We start from the raw sequence: 22226 nt of genomic DNA, 5'->3' as shown, positions 1-22226 counted from the left end.
ATTGTCCTCTATAATTCCACTTCCACTTCCCTGCATACTTCTAATGGTCCTTTTGGTACAGGAACTTGGTTCCTTCAGGTGCGTGAATGCTGGTCTTCACGTAGTCTCTGATTCCTTCATCTGTTAGCTCCTTAGTTTTCCATCCTGATTCAACATCAGTCATGATCTTCATCCCTACAGCTTTATTTGCAGTATTCTTGCATTGTGAGATTATAATCCTGATCACACAAAATGGAAGCAATATCATCACTATCGGGCTCCAAGGAACTTCAACATATCTGCCATCCATTGTGGGTCCCACGAGAAGATTGATCCAAACCAACTGTCATCAGCAATGTCTTCCACTTCATCTATTATCTGGACGTGTAACTTTGTCAGCATCAATATGGCCTCTGTCAAGGTGCCATTCTCGTCATCTTGAGAAGGTATGAATGTTCAACATGGTTCTCCAATTTTGGCATAAACACCTCCATCCATAGCTGTGATCTTGTCCAGGACATAACTATTCTGAAGTGTCATCAGTCGTATGGCTCTCAGCTCTTCCTTGACAGCATTGAATCCCTTTATGGTAGTGTTAATCGTCTCCAACAATTCCCATCTGGTTATCTGTAGCCACTTAGTATTTGCATCTGTTTAAATCCTGGGCATGAAGATTATCATGAATATCAATGAAGTCCTACTAAACAATCTGTGTTCACATGGAATGGAATCGAAGGCTTCTATTGACTTAGCTGAAAAATAGTTCTCTCTCTTCATTCGATTCAGCAGTTCAGCAATCTCCTTTTCCTCAGGTGAGCATCTGCTTTAGGAAACTTGCAAATGTACAAGTCAATTTTAGGAATCACCAATGCTGGAACGTGGACAATCACTATAGAACATAGTCCTCCTCAATCCTTGGGCTGCTTCGTGTAAGCTCTGGACCCACAAGCCCAGTAGTGGTCCATTATCACAGCTGTTCCAATGCACATATGGCACGTCAAAGATTCGGCCACAATTCTTGTTTTCTCCAAGTTTTATTGTGCCATTATTATTGAAACATAGCTTTGCACTAGCCAGTGTCACTATCTGTAAGGGCCCTCTTTTGTCTTCAACCCATGTCAGTAGTTTACCAATTCTCTACTATAGAGGTTTGCATACATTTTCTATGATGTCAATAGTCGGTTTGTAGCATCCAATCACTACTCATGCTCTGCAGATGACCACTCCTACTTCCCATCCATCTGGAGAAAGTACTGATCCCCAAATCTGCATTTGGTCTCTGTTTTTCCATTTTTGAAAGTCTTCTGCTGATTTTCCTGGACTCTCAAATCTCCTGTTCACTTTCCATCTAATTCGAGCCCTTTTCACTCCAGGCTGTTCGTATCTTATCACATGATTTTTAGTGTGGGCTCTTGCCTTCATGTCTTGAACATAATCATCTTCGTCTGGATCTTTCCATTCTGTTGCCCATGCTAAATAGGCTGTTTGGTCCATGAACTGACCTCTTGTTTGTCAGAGTGCAATGTGAGATAGGCAGTGTGCTGTCTGAATATCTATTTCAATGACTATGAATATCTTAGACTTCCCCATAATATAAAGCAGGAGTGCACATACATAGCATTCCTCCTCTGAGGTACTCCTTCCTACCTCTTTCATTTGCTGATACCACATGTTGTTTCCCAAATCATGAGCTCCTCTAAGGACACAAAAGAAAGCAAATCTAAAGATATTAAAGGTAGGTCAGGCATGTTTGGTTTGCTGGATCGATTTTATTGTCTCAAATAATTGATTTTCTGATAGAATCATGAACATTAATTAACCTGCGTCACATCTAAATAGGATTGTGAATGTTATCAAGTACCACATTTGGATAGAATTGTAAACATTAGCCTGCGTCACATTTACATAGGATTGTGAATGTTAACAAGTACCGCATTTAGAAAGAATTGTGAATATTAGCCTGCGTTACATCTAGATAGGATTGTGAATGTTAACAAGTACCACATTTAGATAGAATTGTGAACATTAGCCTGCGTGATATCTAGAAAATATTGTGAATCTCAACAAGTACCACATTTAGATAAACTTGTGAACATTTGCCGGCGCCACATCTAGATTGGATTGTGAATGTTAACAAGTGCCTCACTTAGATACAATTATGGAATGTTAGCAAGTACCACATTTAGAAATAATTGTGAATATTAGCCTGTGTTACATCTAGATAGGATTGTGAATGTTAACAGGTAGCAAATTTAGATAGAATTGTGAACATTAGCCTGCACTGCACCTAGATAGGATTTTGAATGTTAACAAGTGCCTCACTTATGTAAAATTGTGGAATGTCAGCAAGTACCACATTTAGATAGAATTGTCAACACTAGCCTGCTCCGTACCCAGACAGAATTGTGAATGTTAGCAAATGTCACACTTGGTTAGAGTTGTGAACATTAACCTGCATTGCATCTTGATAGGATTGTGAATGTTACCAAGTGCCTCACTTAGATAAAATTGTCGAATGTTAGCAAGAACCACATTTGGATAGAATTGTGATTGTTAAGAAGTACCACATTTAGATAGAATCATTAACATTAGCCTGTGTCACATCTAAATAGGATTGTGAATGTAAAAAAGTACCACATTTGGATAGAATTGTGAACATTAGCCTGCGTCGTACCCAGATAGAATTGTGAATGCTAGCAAATGCCACACTTGGTTAGAGTTGTGAACATTAGCCTGCGTTGCATCTTGATAGGATTGTGAATGTTACCAAGTGCCTCATTTAGATAAAATTGTCAAATGTTAGCAAGTACCACATTTGGATAGAATTGTGAATGTTAACAATTACCACATTTAGATAGAATCATGAACATTAGCCTGCGTCACATCTAAATAGGATTGTGAATGTAAACAAGTACCACATTTGGATAGAATTGTGAACACTAGCCTACGTCACATCTAGTTAGGATTGTGAATGTTAACAAGTACCACATTTAGATAGAATCATGAACATTAGCCTGCGTCACATCTAAATAGGATTGTGAATGTAAACAAGTACCACATTTAGATCGAATTGTCAACACTAACCTGCTCCGTACCCAGACAGAATTGTGAATGTTAGCAAATGTCACACTTGGTTAGAGTTGTGAACATTAGCCTGCGTTGGATCTTGATAGGATTGTGAATGTTACCAAGTGTCTCACTTAGATTAAATTGTCAAATGTTAGCAAGTACCACATTTGGATAGAAATGTGAATGTTAACAAGTACCACATTTAGAAAGAATCATGAACATTAGCCTGTGTCACATCTAAATAGGATTGTGAATGTAAACAAGTACCACATTTAGATAAACTTGTGAAAATTAACATGCGTTACATCTATATAGGATTGTGAATGTTAACAAGTGCCTCACTTAGATACAATTATGGAATGTTAGCAAGTACCACATTTAGAAAGAATTGTGATTAGCCTGTGTTACTTCTAGATAGGACTGTGAATGTTAACAAGTACCACTTTTAGATAGAATTGTGAACATTAGCCTGCGTCACATCTAGATAGGATTGTGAATCTCAACAAGTACCACATTTAGATAAACTTGTGAACATTTGCCTGTGCCACATCTAGATTGGATTGTGAATGTTAACAAGTGCCTCACTTAGATACAATTATGGAATGTTAGCAAGTACCACATTTAGAAATAATTGTGAATATTAGCCTGTGTTACATCTAGATAGGATTGTGAATGTTAACAAGTACCACTTTTAAATAGAATTGTGAACATTAGCCTGCGTCACATCTAGATAGGATTGTGAATGTTAACAGGTAGCAAATTTAGATAGAATTGTGAACATTAGCCTGCACTGCACCTAGATAGGATTTTGAATGTTAACAAGTGCCTCACTTAGGTAAAATTGTGGAATGTCAGCAAGTACCACATTTAGATAGAATTGTCAACACTAGCCTGCTCCGTACCCAGACAGAATTGTGAATGTTACCAAGTGCCTCACTTAGATAAAATTGTCAAATGTTAGCAAGAACCACATTTGGATAGAATTGTGATTGTTAACAAGTACCACATTTGGATAGAATCATGAACATTAGCCTGCGTCACATCTAAATAGGATTGTGAATGTAAACAAGTACCACATTTGGATAGAATTGTGAACACTAGCCTACGTCACATCTAGTTAGGATTGTGAATGTTAACAAGTACCACATTTAGATAGAATCATGAACATTAGCCTGCGTCACATCTAAATAGGATTGTGAATGTAAACAAGTACCACATTTAGATAGAATTGTGAACATTTGCCTGCGTAACATTTAGATATGATTGTGAATGTTAACAAGTACCACATTTAGAAAGAATTGTGACTATTAGCCTGCGTTACATCTAGGTAGGATTGTGAATGCTAACAAGTACCACATTTAGATACAATTATGGAATGTTAGCAAGTACCACATTTAGAAAGAATTGTGAATATTAGCCTGTGTTAAATCTAGATAGGACTGTTAATGTTAACAAATACCACTTTTAGATAGAATTGTGAACATTAGCCTGCGTCACATCTAGATAGGATTGTGAATGTTAACAAGTACCACATTTAGAAAGAATTGTGAATATTAGCCTCTGTTACATCTAGATAGGACTGTGAATGTTAACAAGTAGCACTTTTAGATAGAATTGTGAACATTTGCCTGCGCCACATCTAGATTGGATTGTGAATGTTAACAAGTGCCTCACTTAGATACAATTATGGAATGTTAGCAAGTACCACATTTAGAAATAATTGTGAATATTAGCCTGTGTTACATCTAGATAGGATTGTGAATGTTAACAAGTACCACTTTTAGATAGAATTGTGAACATTAGCCTGCGTCACATCTATATAGGATTGTGAATGTTAACAAGTAGCAAATTTAGATAGAATTGTGAACATTAGCCTGCACTGCACCTAGATAGGATTTTGAATGTTAACAAGTGCCTCACTTAGGTAAAATTGTGGAATGTCAGCAAGTACCACATTTAGATAGAATTGTCAACACTAGCCTGCTCCGTACCCAGACAGAATTGTGAATGTTACCAAGTGCCTCACTTAGATAAAATTGTCAAATGTTAGCAAGAACCACATTTGGATAGAATTGTGATTGTTAACAAGTACCACATTTGGATAGAATCATGAACATTAGCCTGCGTCACATCTAAATAGGATTGTGAATGTAAACAAGTACCACATTTGGATAGAATTGTGAACACTAGCCTACGTCACATCTAGTTAGGATTGTGAATGTTAACAAGTACCACATTTAGATAGAATCATGAACATTAGCCTGCGTCACATCTAAATAGGATTGTGAATGTAAACAAGTACCACATTTGGATAGAATTGTGAACACTAGCCTACGTCACATCTAGTTAGGATTGTGAATGTTAACAAGTACCACATTTAGATAGAATTGTCAACACTAGCCTGCTCCGTACCCAGACAGAATTGTGAATGTTAGCAAATGTCACACTTGGTTAGAGTTGTGAACATTAGCCTGCATTGGATCTTGATAGGATTGTGAATGTTACCAAGTATCTCACTTAGATTAAATTGTCAAATGTTAGCAAGTACCACATTTGGATAGAAATGTGAATGTTAACAAGTACCACATTTAGAAAGAATCATGAACATTAGCCTGTGTCACATCTAAATAGGATTCTGAATGTAAACAAGTACCACATTTAGATAAACTTGTGAACATTAACATGCATTGCATCTATATAGGATTGTGAATGTTAACAAGTGCCTCACTTAGATACAATTATGGAATGTTAGCAAGTACCACATTTAGAAAGAATTGTGAATATTAGCCTGTGTTACATATAGATAGGATTGTGAATGTTAACAAGTACCACATTTAGAAAGAATTGTGAACATTAGCCTGCACTGCACCTAGATAGGATTTTGAATGTTAACAAGTGCCTCACTTAGGTAAAATTGTGGAATGTCAGCAAGTACCACATTTAGATAGAATTGTCAACACTAGCCTGCTCCGTACCCAGACAGAATTGTGAATGTTACCAAGTGCCTCACTTAGATAAAATTGTCAAATGTTAGCAAGAACCACATTTGGATAGAATTGTGATTGTTAACAAGTACCACATTTGGATAGAATCATGAACATTAGCCTGCGTCACATCTAAATAGGATTGTGAATGTAAACAAGTACCACATTTAGATAGAATTGTCAACACTAGCCTGCTCCGTACCCAGACAGAATTGTGAATGTTAGCAAATGTCACACTTGGTTAGAGTTGTGAACATTAGCCTGCATTGGATCTTGATAGGATTGTGAATGTTACCAAGTATCTCACTTAGATTAAATTGTCAAATGTTAGCAAGTACCACATTTGGATAGAAATGTGAATGTTAACAAGTACCACATTTAGAAAGAATCATGAACATTAGCCTGTGTCACATCTAAATAGGATTCTGAATGTAAACAAGTACCACATTTAGATAAACTTGTGAACATTAACATGCATTGCATCTATATAGGATTGTGAATGTTAACAAGTGCCTCACTTAGATACAATTATGGAATGTTAGCAAGTACCACATTTAGAAAGAATTGTGAATATTAGCCTGTGTTACATATAGATAGGACTGTGAATGTTAACAAGTACCACTTTTAGATAGAATTGTGAACATTAGCCTGCGTCACATCTAGGTAGGATTGTCAATGTTAACAAGTACCACATTTAAATAGAATTGTGAACATTAGCCTGTGTTGCATCTAGATAGGATTGTGAATGTAAACAAGTACCACATTTGGATAGAATTGTGAACATTAGCCTGCGTCATACCCAGATAGAATTGTGAATGCCAGCAAATGCCACACTTGGTTAGAGTTGTGAACATTAGCCTGCGTTGCATCTTGATAGGATTGTGAATGTTACCAAGTGCCTCACTTAGATAAAATTGTCAAATGTTAGCAAGTACCACATTTGGATAGAATTGTGAATGTTAACAAGTACCACATTTAGATAGAATCATGAACATTAGCCTGCGTCACATCTAAATAGGATTGTGAATGTAAACAAGTACCACATTTGGATAGAATTGTGAACACTAGCCTACGTCACATCTAGTTAGGATTGTTAATGTTAACAAGTACCACATTTAGATAGAATCATGAACATTAGCCTGTGTCACATCTAAATAGGATTGTGAATGTAAACAAGTACCACATTTAGATAGAATTGTCAACACTAGCCTGCTTTGTACCCAGACAGAATTGTGAATGTTAGCAAATGTCACACTTGGTTAGAGTTGTGAACATTAGCCTGTGTTGGATCGTGATAGGATTGTGAATGTTACCAAGTGTCTCACTTAGATTAAATTGTCAAATATTAGCAAGTACCACATTTGGATAGAAATGTGAATGTTAACAAGTGCCACATTTATAAAGAATCATGAACATTAGCCTGTGTCACATCTAAATAGGATTGTGAATGTAAACAAGTACCACATTTAGATAAACTTGTGAACATTAACATGCGTTACATCTATATAGGATTGTGAATGTTAACAAGTGCCTCACTTAGATACAATTATGGAAGGTTAGCAAGTACCACATTTAGAAAGAATTGTGAATATCAGCCTGTGTTACATCTATATAGGACTGTGAATGTTAACAAGTACCACTTTTAGATAGAATTGTGAAAATTAGCCTGTGTCACATCTAGATAGGATTGTGAATGTTAACAAGTACCACATTTAAATAGAATTGTGAACATTAGCCTGTGCCGCATCTAGATAGGATTGTGAATGTTAACAAGTGCCTCACTTAGATAAAATTGTGGAATTTTAGCAAGTACCACATTTTGATAGAATTGTCAATGCTAGCCTGCGCTGTATCCAGATAGAATTGTGAATGTTAGCAAATGCCACACTTAGTTAGAGTTGTGAACATTAGCCTGTGGCGCATCTTGATAGGATTGTGAATGTTACCAAGTGCCTCACTTAGATAAAATTGTTGAATGTTAGCAAGTACCACATTTGGATAGAATTGTGAATGTTAACAAGTACCACATTTGGATAGAATAGTAAACATTAGCCTTCGTCACATCTAGTTAGGATTGTGAATGTTAACAAGTGCCACATTTAGATAAACTCGTGAACATTAGCCTGCGCCACATCTAGATAGGATTGTTAATGTTAACAAGTGCCACATTTGGATAGAATTGTGAACTTTAGCCTATGTCACATCTAGTTAGGATTGTGAATTTTAACAAGTACCACATTTAGATAGAATTGTGAACATTTGCCTGCGTAACATTTAGATAGGATTGTGAATGTTAACAAGTACCACATTTAGAAAGAATTGTGACTATTAGCCTGCGTTACATCTAGATAGGATTGTGAATGCTAACAAGTACCACATTTAGATACAATTATGGAATGTTAGCAAGTACCACATTTAGAAAGAATTGTGAATATTAGCCTGTGTTACATCTAGATAGGATTGTGAATGTTAACAAGTACCACTTTTAGATAGAATTGTGAACATTAGCCTGCATCACATCTAGATAGGATTGTGAATGTTAACAAGTACCACATTTAAATACAATTGTGAACATTAGCCTGCACCACATCTAGATAGGATTGTGAATGTTAACAAGTCCCTCACTTAGATAAAATTGTGGAATTTTAGCTAGTACCACATTTTGATAGAATTGTCAACGCTAGCCCGTGCTGTACCCAGATAGAATTGTGAATGTTAGCAAATGCCACACTTGCCCGAAAGGTTAAGGGATGTTCAGCAGAAGCAGCCGGCCCAGTCCAAAAGGGTAAGGGATGTGCAGCAGAAGCAACCATCCCATCCCAAAAGGTTAATGGATGTGCTGCAGAAGCAGCTTTCCCAGGACAAACGGGTAAGGCAAGTGCAGCAGAAACAGCTATCCCAGCCCAAAAGGGTAAGGAACATGCAGCGGAAGAAGCTTCCCCAGTTCCAGGGCGTAATGCCATGCCCCAGACCACTGGTGGTCTGTCCTCTAGAACCCAGAGTGGTCCCAACCACACAGGAGCAACACCAACACCTCGTGGCAAGAAGGGAAAGCCTGCACAGCAGGAACAGGCTCAATTCCATGGCACAGCACACTGGCACGTTGAGGAAGATCAATTTCCACGATGAAGAACTCCAGGTCCTCATGGACTACGTGACCATGCACCACTGTGACATGTGCCAGCAACCAGGGAGGACACATACACCTGCTCATCGTATGGGGCATTGGCACCATGTCACAGATGAGATCAACACCTTAGGGTTTGCGAGGACACTGCTGCACAGGTATTGAAGCACTGGAATTACCTCACCCGTCGCACCAAGTCCAAGCTGGGTGCCAACCTCAACCTCTGGCTACTAGAGGGGGGTCACCATAGGAGGAGGACCTGACTGAACATGAAGAGCCTATTTCCCAATTCATTCTACTGGATCAGGTCCAAGGTGTGGGAGGCCTGGAAAATTACAAGGAAATGTCTGGTGAGTGACAAAGATTGTGAATCCTGAGTACGTGTAGTGAAGCATCCTTAAGATGTATGATTGTGGTGCACATCTGGCTGCATTTGAATGACTGCCCCAGGTGAACCATTGTGTGGTTTGCTGACTTCTGTCCAGTGTGCACAAGAGTGGATACAACCCATGCATTGTACATCAGTTGAACAAAGCCTTGTGACAGTACTCACCCACCACTAGCATACCCCCACAACATCTGCAACCTGATACCACAACATGCACTCTTGTTAGCAGCATCCATGATGTCTATGAATCTGATCCTCTAGACATGTACTTGAGTCCGAAATAGGAGTTACACTTCATGCCCTGCAGGGTATAGACATTTTCACACATGTACGTAGGTGCTTCCATTGTACGTAGGTGCTTCCATGCTACATAGAACATACTTGATGACAACCAACATGCCTTACGGCATGCCATGATTGAGTGTGCATATGTCTAGACCAGGAGTTTCCAACTTTATGTTAACTAGAGCTACTTTCAGTGAAGGGCCAATAGGTCAAAATATTTTGATACTTTAGTTAACCCCAGGCCTGGATGTTGGCATTTTATTTTTGAGCTGCTCTTTCCAGGTTTTATTTTTATTGTTTTACTTATTGTTTCCTTGAGTTGTTCTGTTAACAACTCATGGACATAAGATTTGCAGTGGTGGACATGCAGGCATGCATAGTGAGTTCAACTTACATGTTTGCATGGTGGTGCAGAGGATGACATGTTCAGGTAACTATGGGTTCAGTGTTTCCTCGCACATGTGTACTGTGTGACTGGTACTTCACTATGCCTATTTTAATGTCTTCTCCAATGTTGTTTCAGTAATCCGTGATCTGGTGGTGACTGCTGTCACAGGGTAGACACCCTGCACCCTTTGATGTCCATTCTCCCCATGCCCTCCACCAGGCACTGTCCCTCCTGTCCCTAATTTGGAGACACAGTTCCAGGTGAAGGTGATGCAGGATTCACACCATGCTGGCGCAGTCAGCGGGTGAGCATGAGCACCTCTTGCATGTTGAGCATGCATCATTGGTCACCATATGTGTTGCATGTGTAACTTAACTCATATGTGCTTTGCATGCTACCATGCTAGGATGGTTATTTAAGTGGCACACATGCCAATGTGTTACCACCCTTGGTCAATTCATCTATGGCCACATTTGCTGTGCATGTCATTGGCCATCTCTAATCCAGGCAGGGTCCTTCTTGATGTGGCTTTTACTTGGCCTTCCCTCTCATTGTCACTCTCTCTTCCACTCTCTGTTGTGGTACGCTGCACTCATGGGCAGATCATAATCTGTGTCCTGTCACCCTGTTGCACCCTGTGGTGCTTCTGCAGTGGGTGCTCTCTGCATATTTTCTGTGTACATGTATGTGTTGTCATGGATGTGCATGTCCTTTCTATTGTTACTATGCATGTCATTTCATTTGGGGATGCATCTCACGATGGGGTGCATCATATGTAAAGCAGGTGGGTACCCTGTGTAAGTGAAGAGAGTTAGCAGACACTTGTGGGGTGTTTGACTGGGAGTCTTGCGCTATGTGTGATCACTTGGGATTGGATTGTCATGGGGGGAACCAATAATTCTTGATAGGTGCATGTTTCACAGGGTGTGGTTCTGGTGATACGACTGGGCATTGTGTTATTTGTATGGATTGGTGGGGCCAATGGTTTCATATTCAACATTGTTGGAGTTCCAACTGCGTGCGCCTTTTTTGGGTATTTGGGAGTGGGTTGCAGCGCCGGCTGTTTGTGGCCTGTGACAAGTGTTGATATTCACTGTGTGAACTGAGTGTCATTTCATACACCTTGCAATGTTTGTGGCTTTATGGTTCAACAGCACATTTGGCCTCTTTTTCTTAGGGTTCTCCAATTATGGTGTGCAGCACCAGTTACAAGCCATAACCATGGGAACATTGATGCACATTTTTTGGATGTTATGTTGTGTACCAGCACATTACTTTTAGCAGTGTTGATGTTTTCACATGCATGTCCCATGCATGCTGCACCATGGTGTTTTTGCATCTTCAAGTTGACAACAGCTGGGTGCATGGTACTGCAGCATTCAATTGAATGCAGTATTTGACCAATTGGATGCTGTCACAATGAAGTCTGCATTGACCATGCTCTTTTTGTTTGCATCCTACATTTAGCATGCATGTATCCTTGCTTGCAGTATCACATTTATCTAAGTTATTTGCTTATGTCTTCCATCACAGTTGCCTTGGTGGCCAGCCTTCCTGTCTGACATCAGCCTCTATGAATGTATGTGTCAAGCATGATCCTGCATGGAGTGCAAGAGGTGGGTATGTGGGTACTTGCATTCTTGTGCTTTGCATCATGGCTGAACTCTATAAAATCTGCAGGGAACTTGCCAACCCATCCACAGTATCTTCTGTTTTACCCCTTCCCAGTCCCTTTGTAATGTACTTGCCTCTCACTTCTTTTCAAAATACCTGGACATACTGAACATCCTTGTCACGCACTCTTCCAACAAAACACTTCTTCCGCTGCCCCCCTACCACGCACCCTCCTCCTTCCTACTTCTCCTCCTTCCCTCCTATCTCCATTGAAGAAGTCCCCAGAGTTGTGCACTCAATGAAGACCTCTTCCAAACAGGTTGGCCCATGCTCCTCCAGAACCATCATGGGCAACATCGCCTCCGTCCCCCCCCTGCTCTTGCTGATCTCTGCCACGGGAGGTTCCACTTGCGTTTTTCTTTTCTTTTCATAGCACTTCACCCAAGCACTTCTCGATAAGGACGCCAGCACCTTTTACCTAAAGCCCCTCACATCTACACTTGCACGTTCTGAACACTCACAAGACATAGTAGGTTTGTCTCCCCTCCCAGTTGTTCTCATGATTTGTTTATACTATTAACTCTATTATTTATCTCTGTTGTAATTCATTGTCTACCTTCCCCTGTCCCCTGTCCTCACCCTGTTTCCCTGTGGGCGCTATGAAACAGTTTTGCTAATTGTATAAGTGCCTAACAAGCGACCAATAAATAAATGAATAAATAAATGTGCACCCATGACTGTGTTCAGTGCACTGTCCCAATACTATGCAGGTGATGCCATGCCTTTTCGTGTCATTAATAGTCTTCGAGGGGGGTCCCTGCTTTTTGTGGGCTCAATTATCTGCATATGTGATGTCTTCTCATTTTCATGCAGCATGTTGACTAATGTGTGCGTTGTGTATGTGCCATTGTCTAGTGAATGGGAATATGTGACATGCACATTTTCTGCATGTCATTGAGGGGGACAGGCAGTTTGGGGATGTTGTTGTTTGTCAATGTGTGTGTGATTTGCATGCAGTGTGCAGGTGTTGCTGCATGGGTGTTGAGACACATGATGATGTTTGTCTTGTGAATTGTAACTGCAACTGAGGGGTGCCCGTGGGTCTTGAGATTTTGGTTGCATGGATGTGTTAGCTGCACTCTGTTTCATTTTGTTCATTGTCTTCAGATCCTTCCGTCAGGGTTCGATGGCTATTGCATGGGATGAAATTTGACTGTCAACTGCATGCCAAGGGGACAGGTAAAATTTGCATTTATCTTGATCGGTATTGGAATGGCTACTGTAGTTGCTGCATGTCTGGATGTGGTAATTCTGGTGGGTCGCACTCTTTATCACGATTGTCTGTTACCTTTTGTTAATATTTTTTCTGTCGGTGGGGTTTATTGTGGTCATGTTGCCATGATGAGTTACATGTGGTTCAATAGTGCACTGCTTTTCTACAACCCACAATAGGAACATGTGTGTGCGCATCATGTACATTCTAGGACATGTGTGCAGCTGTATGCAATTGTGCTTGTTGTATTTAGTGTCCATGTAAATTGTTGAGGCCATGTACGGCTTGCAGCTCAGACATGATGTTTTAGGATTTATCGCTGCCTACACATTTGACGGGTATATTAGTTAGTCAGATCCGCCAGAGCACCAGGGAACCCCTACGGTGGGGATAGTGCATGGTATTTATATCATTTAACATTACATATGGGACATTTTAGGTGCCAGAGAGGTGATTTAATTAAATGGTTGGCATGGTGGTAGTGGTGTCCTTCTTCTTCAAAGTGTTTCTTTTGGAAAAACACAATTAAATGTCTTTTACTTCTAAGGAATGCACACAAATGTGCACTTTCAAGGGCACTTTCTCAGGGTAGTATTGTGGGCACAGTGGGTTGGCCCATTGTCATAATTGAATGGCACCTGGGATTTTGCAGGGTTGCGTGCACTCCACAGGGGAGGGATTTAGGGGAAATAAGATTACACTAGCTGGGTACATGCAGCCTCTCCACATGCCCTTTTCCCATCCATATGCAAGTGCTGTGCCTCTGGGTGTGGATGGGGTGCCCCCACCATGTCCACTGGGACACCACACCATGTTGAAACATTGTGCAGGCCAGATGCTGCCACAGTGACCCTGCAAACTAATGGTGGTGCATATAGCAACACACCACGTGAGTGGTCAAAGGAGCGGAAACGTGACTTGAGCACACTGAATGTGTGATCCACTATGCCCAGAGTTGCAGTTTGGGCAGCATTATACCTTATCTCGGCAGGTGTGTTGGGGTTGCGTATGGGTGTCATCATGCTCAGAGGGTACGCACTGTCCCCTGTAAAGGTGAGAATGGTTGGCATTGTCATTTGTCTGTGTGCAACATGCAGGCATGTGCATGGCCAATATACTCACCAATGAGCCATGAGTTGCCATGCTTCCCAGCAAAAGGGCCCGGTGTAGCGGGGACATCATGTGTGCTGCCAGGATAGTTGGCATACACTTCAGTAATGATGCCCTTGGCATCACACACAACCTGAACATTGATGGAATGGCAATGTTTCCAGTTGCGGTAGATGTGGTCTGTTGTTCGAGGTGGACCTAGAGCAACATCTCTGCAATCAATGGCACCTAGCACTTTTGGAAAGTGCACCACCCCATAAAAATCCTGGACCACTGCTTGCCTTTCTGCTCGTGTTCTGGGCATACAGATATAAAGGTGGACAAAAGGACATGCAGTTATGATTGCCAACACCTGGTGTAAGCAGTGTGACTGCGTGGTCTGGGAGATGCCACCTGCTAAGGCGGTGGTCTTTGGAATGAGCCAGAGGTAAAAAAAATGCAGAACAGTGATCACCTTTTGCAAGGGGCTCAGTGCTTGGGAGCACATGGTGGGTGATGTGTGGTCATCTTCCCACTCCACGACCAGGTTAAGGATTATATGGAGGGGGAATCTCTACCTGCCATAGACCTGGTCATCAGGCATCCCAAAAAGGCTGGTCCTTGGGTGGAAGATCAGGGTGCTGGCTTTCCTCCTCCTCCTCCTGCGGTGTCCCGGAATGATTGCTGCAACAAATGGTGCATTAATTGTGGCTGTATCCATGCATTTTTGATTGTGAGTGATTGTTATGCATATGTTAGTGTGCACGTTTATGTTTACGCCTCCTATCATGTGGTGTAGGTGTTTCTGGTTCTGTGCCTGGTTTTTCACATGCCAGCATTCCCTGTTCCAGTCTATGAATACATTTGTTTTGTGCGCATATGGGCGGTACGATTGCTTGAAGGTGGAACATCCCTCGTAATGCCCCACATTTTCACTTGTTCTTCCTCATTCCACGTGTTCCACCCCCTTTTTAGGTGGCTGCGCAGGCACGCCCAGCCCTTCTCTTGGAGTCTCGCACAAGGCGTTTGTCGGCTCACAGTGACGTGGTGGACCAACGTGGATTCCTCGCAAGTCCCAGGTAAGCCCTGAACATTGTGCTCTGTGTTTTTTCCATGCAGATTATTCCATGAATCGGGCCCTAAGTCTATAGCAAAAACACTGTACCAACATCCATTAACAACGTGCCCCCACACAAATACTCACATCCCTTTGCTAGACGTGCACCGTTCCAACGGGGTACGCATTGTACTGTTTACACATTACAGCTAGCAACTTTCATACACTACCTGTGGGGTGGCTGGATTGCACTACATGGGCCCACAGCAATGCACTGAACATGCAAACACACAGGTACCATATTTGCCCACCTCCACAAAATACATGAAACAATGTATATTCACTAGACATGAACAGGCATATGGGGTACAAGTGTCCAAAACTATTCACCACTTGAGAATGCACTGAAATTGGCCAATTATATGCCCTGTACACCTCTTCATTAGTAGTGCCCACATCTTCTATTTATACACTATAATCACTTATGTACCAAGTGGGTTGGTTTATGTAATCCTATTTTCCACACCTTGCAGGCACCACAAGGTCCTGCATCCAAGCACTACTAGGCCCAGATCCCATCTAAAGACTGCAAATTGCTATGTACACACTGCACACACACACACACCCATACTACAAGTGACATCCAATACTAGTGCCGTCATCCAAGCACTACAAATGTCCATGCAGAAGAAGCCATGCTCATGCACTAGAAACACCCATGCATTAGGAGAAGCCTGTCCATGCACTAGCAATACTCATGCATTAAGAGAAGCCGCATGCACATGTGCATCCGGTGCCAGGCAGGTTCTTACTTCTTTAGGGTGGAGCTGCAGTGACAGCTTCAGTTGATCCCATAGGGAGCACAACTGACTCTTCTCCTCGTCCTGCCTCAGCTTATCTGAAATATTGAGAGCTAAACTGTGCTTAATGACTTTCCAGCGGGAGTTTTGTTTATCCAAATAGAGGTCTGCAGCACTTTAGCTCGCCATCTTCCTCACACGTCTAATCGAGACACCATGGGAACATGTTACTTTACCCCACTATCTGTGCTTTCAAGAGCTCATAACATTCTGTAGTTGCTAAGCAACCACTGAAAAGTTACAGAACTCTTGATTATCAGACCTAGTGGCAGCCACCGCAGCGGCACAGCCCAGGAAGCAGCCTCTTGAAAAAAAACAGAAGTAAAAACATCAGTATTTGCATCTGTTATTTTTCAGTATAGGGTCGGTCTCTCAATATTTCATTAAAGGCTCAAGACATGCTTGGCATATCTAAGAATAAGTCTTTTGTACCTGGCATGATAGAGAGTGGTTTTCATATTTTGTAGAAAATGTATTTTTATTTTGTATTTACTTCTTTTAAAGTTCATGTTTGATTTACAATTGAAACCTTATGCACTATATTCCTTAAATAAAAGCAAAGCAAATTATAAAAAGAATTACAACTGTTCATGAAAACCTAAACCATCAGTTATACAATAATGTTGAAACAATTCATCATTAGTTTTGACTTTTGCGTAAACTATCATTTTATGATCATAAACCTTTCTGTTAGAATCATTCTTATTCAGAAGCTTACCCACCTGAGTCCTTGGATCTCAAAGAGATCTTCATTGCCATCTTATAGATGTATCAGCCTCATCCTTAATTTGTGCCGAAAAGCAACAATTGCTACATTTAAACTCACTCCCCCCCTCTATGCATCTTATATCTTGCCCAAAAATTGTCCCAAACCAGGCTTTCTTCGGTGTGTGCAAATCTCCCAAAAATCATACCTGCACATTCGATGTATAGATGTTTAAAGGTTTCTATTTGGTTTGACCCATCCCACATTCAACAGCATCTGAGGTTTCTTTCTACATGCTTTGAACCACGTATGATCTCGAATGACTCCAGCTGATTTTGCCCAAATATTATCAGAAATCTCTGAGGTATCTTGTCTGGAAAACATTTTGAGTAGGGCTGAATGTAGAGCAATGTTGGCAAGTGTTTGTGGTGTTGTTTTGCCATATGTAATTTACATATATTTGTGTGATATTCAAGGTAAACTTTATCTCTTTAAAAAACATTTCCACAGACTCTGTAAAAAAATATATTTCCAAATTATTTACTAAGAGGATTCCTCTTTTTAAAAATTTCAGGATGCTTATTTGTTACAGATTTGAGGAAATTCAGGTAAAACTAACCCTTCCTAATGTCTAATTCAGTAGGTAGTGAGGTCAACCCTAAGTTGCATCTAATTACGCACCCCAGGGTGGCCTTGGGAAGTGCCAGAGAGTTTTTCCAGTAGCAACCCTCTAGCTTATCAAACCAAGTGCTGACATCATCTGTTGTTGCCTATAAGCCATATGGTATCGCTGGGATATACTTTTGTTTATAGAGTGTTATAGCAGGATTAAAGTAGAAGTCACTGAAGAGCCTTTGAAGAATATTTAATACAGAGGCCAATATGTACCAAGTTAGTAATTTGTTTTCCATTAACTTTCTCTGTGTGTATCTTAAGAACAGTATAACTCCTAGATACTAATATTCATTAACGACCTCAAGGAAGGTTGACTGTCAGTCCCATATGCAATTTCTTTAGAGATCTTATTCACAAACTTTATAATTTTCATTTTTGTCAAGTAAACTTTGTGGTGATATTTTGTAGAAAAATCCCTCAAAGCATTTAACGTTCACGAAGGATAATGTGATCCGCGTTGGACATCCATGCTTTATGTTCTCCTGATTTTCACTTTGTAAAGCTGTCTTTATATAACCAGCAGTAAATAAAATCACAACATACAATTAAAATAAGCCAATGGATTCCAGTCCCTCAGTTCCGTTGATGGACAGACATCTTTCTTATGCATTTATTAGTTGCATTCTATCTTTCCAATGGCAATATTTCAATTTAGTATGTATTCTGTACATTATATTTTCCCCTGAGTGTATTTTAAAACAAATAGTCTAATTTCAAAAATAACCAGAATATAAGATTCTAAACAGAGGGTGATGGTGACCTCACTCGATATGAGCACTTGTAGGGCCTATGTATACATCATCTATATAGAGAAAGCGAAGGCCAAGCAAATTACCCATTTTATTTCCAACTTTGCTAGAAACACTGCAGGATTGTCCATGGAGGGAATACTTACCCTCCATAAGCAATAATTCTGTTCCATGGTGCTGTATGGATTGGAGGCCCTAGACACGAGAGATCTACAGTGGCTGGGGATAAGAGAGGGAGTATTTTGGAGATTGTGGAAATCTATCCCCATGGAAAATATAAGATTGGAGTTGAGACTGGTGTCTCTTAAAAGCGAGTTGCTAATCAGATGGGTTGTTTTTCACGTTAGAATAAATACTTTTCCTGAAAGCCAATTACTGACGCTGTTGGGCTCCAGCTCTGTTGTTCAACGTAGTGGGAAATGTCAGTTTGACACTTTGATTTATAAAACATACAAGGATATTAGTTGGTACCCGTATTTTTTCTCAGGGGACCAATTGTGTGTTTGAAACATATTTTAAGCACAAATTATCCCAATGGGACTGGATTAGTAATTACACCCATTTGTCTACGATCAGAAGCCATAGCTATGTTGCTATGGTAGTGCATAAATACCTCAAACCTGAGAGATATCTGAGACAGTGTACAAATATATCGGCACAGAGTTTTCAGTAAAGGCTTAGAATTAATCAGCTTCCTACGTTAGTTGGTTAGGGAAGTTCTTTAGGTATCTTGCTTAAAGAGAGAGACAATGATTCATGGAACTATTTGTGTGAAAAACGCAGATTTGCACGCCTTTCTACCTGAAAATCCCTGTTTGAAGTATAGGGATTTACAGCCAGAAAGGCGCGCAAATCTGCGTTTTTCACGCAAATAATTCCATGAATCAGGCAAAGAATCTGTCACTTGTGAAAAGTTTCCGGGATGTTGGAGACATCACAGCACCTATTAATGGAATGTTCAGTCATGTGTACCAATTATATGAATACAATAGGACCTATGGTGTCAAATTATGGTTCTATTAAGGAAAATGCCTTTTGGTCCTATTGTTTAAATACGGAAAGCGAAAGCTCTTATCTTGCACTCTACAGCCTGTGGTGTATAATTTGATGGTGCTTACCAATAGATAAAAATGTCTTTTAAGGAATGATGTTTGACAAGCTATATGATAAGCACTTGTATTAGCACTTCATTTAGTGATACCCTCCTCATTCCTCATCTATTTCCCCCGCTCCTTATCCGCATAACTTGTTAAAAGGTATAGGTTGAAGGGTATAGCCCTGCAGAGATTGTCAAATTAAGTAATTGACCTTTAGCTTGTACTGTAGTATTTGTATTTGTGACTATGATTGTGAAATGCTCATTTAATTTTTATGATTTATTGTGTGTGAATTGTCTGAATTGTATACGGTTGAATAATTGAACTTGAATTACTATTTAATTTTTGTAAACTTTCTTTTAGAACTATATACTAATAAATAAATAAATAAATAAAATAGCTAAAAGGCTTCTTATGAAAAATGAATGCAACAAAATGAAAAGGCTATTTTCATGCAGATGCAACATTACACAGGCCTGATGGGCCCAGGAAAGACATGACTGTAAATTGCTTTGCTTGGCAGAACACTTAAGTGGGACCCCCCATTGCAGATCTGCTTGGCTCTTTATCTGGAATCAGATCTCTGTGAGGCTATAGTAGAAGGATTTCATGGGGAGGTTGCTAGGCAGCTACATCAACAACTGAGCCAGAACTGGATAGGGGCAGATCTTAAAAATACAAAGCTTTAGATTTGAAATGATGTTCAGAGGACAGAGGTGAGCCATGTGGCCTGAAGAATAGTGATCTCCTGTACAGCCCTGACTGGGAGGATTTCTTACTTACTTTAATTACAGGCTAAATATCAACAGTGGAACAGTTCACTGGGACAGATGCCTCAGACAAGATATTAAACTTAAAACCACATGTATAAATATGTGGCTATAGGCTTACATTAGAAATTATATTTTACCCAGTTACTTTTGAACCATGAAACTCACAAAAATGCGGCATATGCTATATTAAAGCTTGTCCGAAGCCGGTCACGTTGATTCCATTTGCATCTACATTACATTTTCGGGACTGTACTTATAATCAAAGATGTGTTTCAGCTTCCCCAGAAATGTTCTGAATCTGACATTTGGGAGCTGGCGAGGTATTAAATGACATATCTTGGTAGAACATGTAACATTCATAACTGTTATACTTTTTGCATAAAGGGCAACAAACCACAGTTTTCACGTGCAATACCCTGCCAAAATGAGAGACAATTTTATGGTTCTGTAATGATTAGGGGAACATAAATATATGGATACTATGATGTTTATTTGTAAAGTGCTCATTTTTATCATGTTGTGACATTTTAGTTGACAAATCTGAAATATTTAAATGGGGAATGCAAGTAGGAGTGTATCTCTGTCCCATCAATTCAACCTCAGAACTTCCAGAGCCTATTGGCAGAAGAGCAGTTGGACCTTAGGGGAAGAAGAGGGGATGAGTCTCTAATGAAAAGTCAGAACCAATAAACTTGCATCTCCTAATTCTAATATTTAGAGGTGCGGCTTGTAGGGTAAAAAGCCCTTGTTCTAAGGGGAACGGGAGAGCTGCCTAAAAATCTTGAAGGAGAGTCGCCTTAGCACCATCTGGGTGAATCATGCTACAACTGCTTGGCATTACTTGGGTTGGAAAGGTCTAAACATTGATCTAGATGTAAACTTGCATGGGAAACAGCAACTGAGAAAGCCTAGAAGCTGACTGGGTCCTATGATTAAGGAGGGCAAAATGAGGGATGGATGTTGGTGACTATCTTTGACTGAAGTGCCCGACCAGACCACTGTGTTTCCTCAATAGAGGAGACCCTCTGCTGCCTTTCCTGAGTGCTAGAAAAAGAGGTTTCCAATGTAAGTATATCAATCCAAACTAAACCAAGTATGTGGGGGGATCCGTCTGCCTTAATACTTTCCCTTAATAGTGCTTGGGGAGACAACTGTGTAGACCCTTGGCATATTTTACTGAATAATACTTTAATTTACTCCTATATAGGTTGATGCAGAGGGTACATGGGGGTGAGTTCAAAAGCTCTGCCCTCTTTCCTAGTTTTTATTAAGTTAAGTTATAGTAATTTAAAGCAATTGGATACAACTATTTTTCCTGTCAACCCCAGACATCCCTAAAGAAAAGAGGTGTCCTTGTCAAAAAATGAAATTCCTGAACCGTCCCCACTTCCCAGACCTTGCCTTTGAACAGAGCGTTTCTGAATATAACAGAAGCCTGGGTTTTTGGTGCTGGGGAGAGAAGTGTTTTACCAAGCCAAGCCAAGTGGCTAAACTCCTTTCTCTCCGATTGCCCATCCCAGGTGGAACTTGTGTCTTTCCTCTCCCCTATCACTCTCTCTACTTGCAGTGTCCCCCAGGGATCTAACCTATACCCCTGGTTTTTCAATGGCTACATGTGCTCTCTGGGCAGAATGATAGCCACCTTCACCTCTAACTTTCAGTGTTACGCGGATGACATGCAACTCTCCTTCAGGCTATCTTCGGCCTCTTCCACACTCACACCTGACTGTCTGCCCGCAATTCAGTCTCTCTGGACAGTATCCCTTGGACCTGCACCTCCACCTACCAACGAGGAAAAAACCTCGGGTTCATCTTCGACTACACTCTCTCCTTCTCGTCTCACATCACGAACATCTCTCAAAAGTCCCACTACCAATTGCACCTTCTCAGAGGTATTCTACCTTTTTTCACCTTTCCCCAAAAGCTCACCATCTCCAGAGCCCTGGTCCTCTCTAAGCTGGACTACTGCAACAGCCTCATTCTCAACCTGTCCTCTTCTACCCTCTGTCCTCTTCAGCTCACCCAGAACAGAACCGCAAGACTTATCCTTGGCCTCAAGCCGAAGGACTGCATTTCTCTGGTCCTGAAATCCCTTCACTGGCTCCCTGTGGCT

The sequence above is a fragment of the Ambystoma mexicanum genome, chromosome 5p, assembly GCF_040938575.1.
Source record: "Ambystoma mexicanum isolate Mex_15411 chromosome 5p, UKY_AmexF1_1, whole genome shotgun sequence".
In the NCBI taxonomy this organism is placed as follows: Eukaryota; Metazoa; Chordata; class Amphibia; order Caudata; family Ambystomatidae; genus Ambystoma; species Ambystoma mexicanum.
This window is presented reverse-complemented; position numbering follows the sequence as displayed.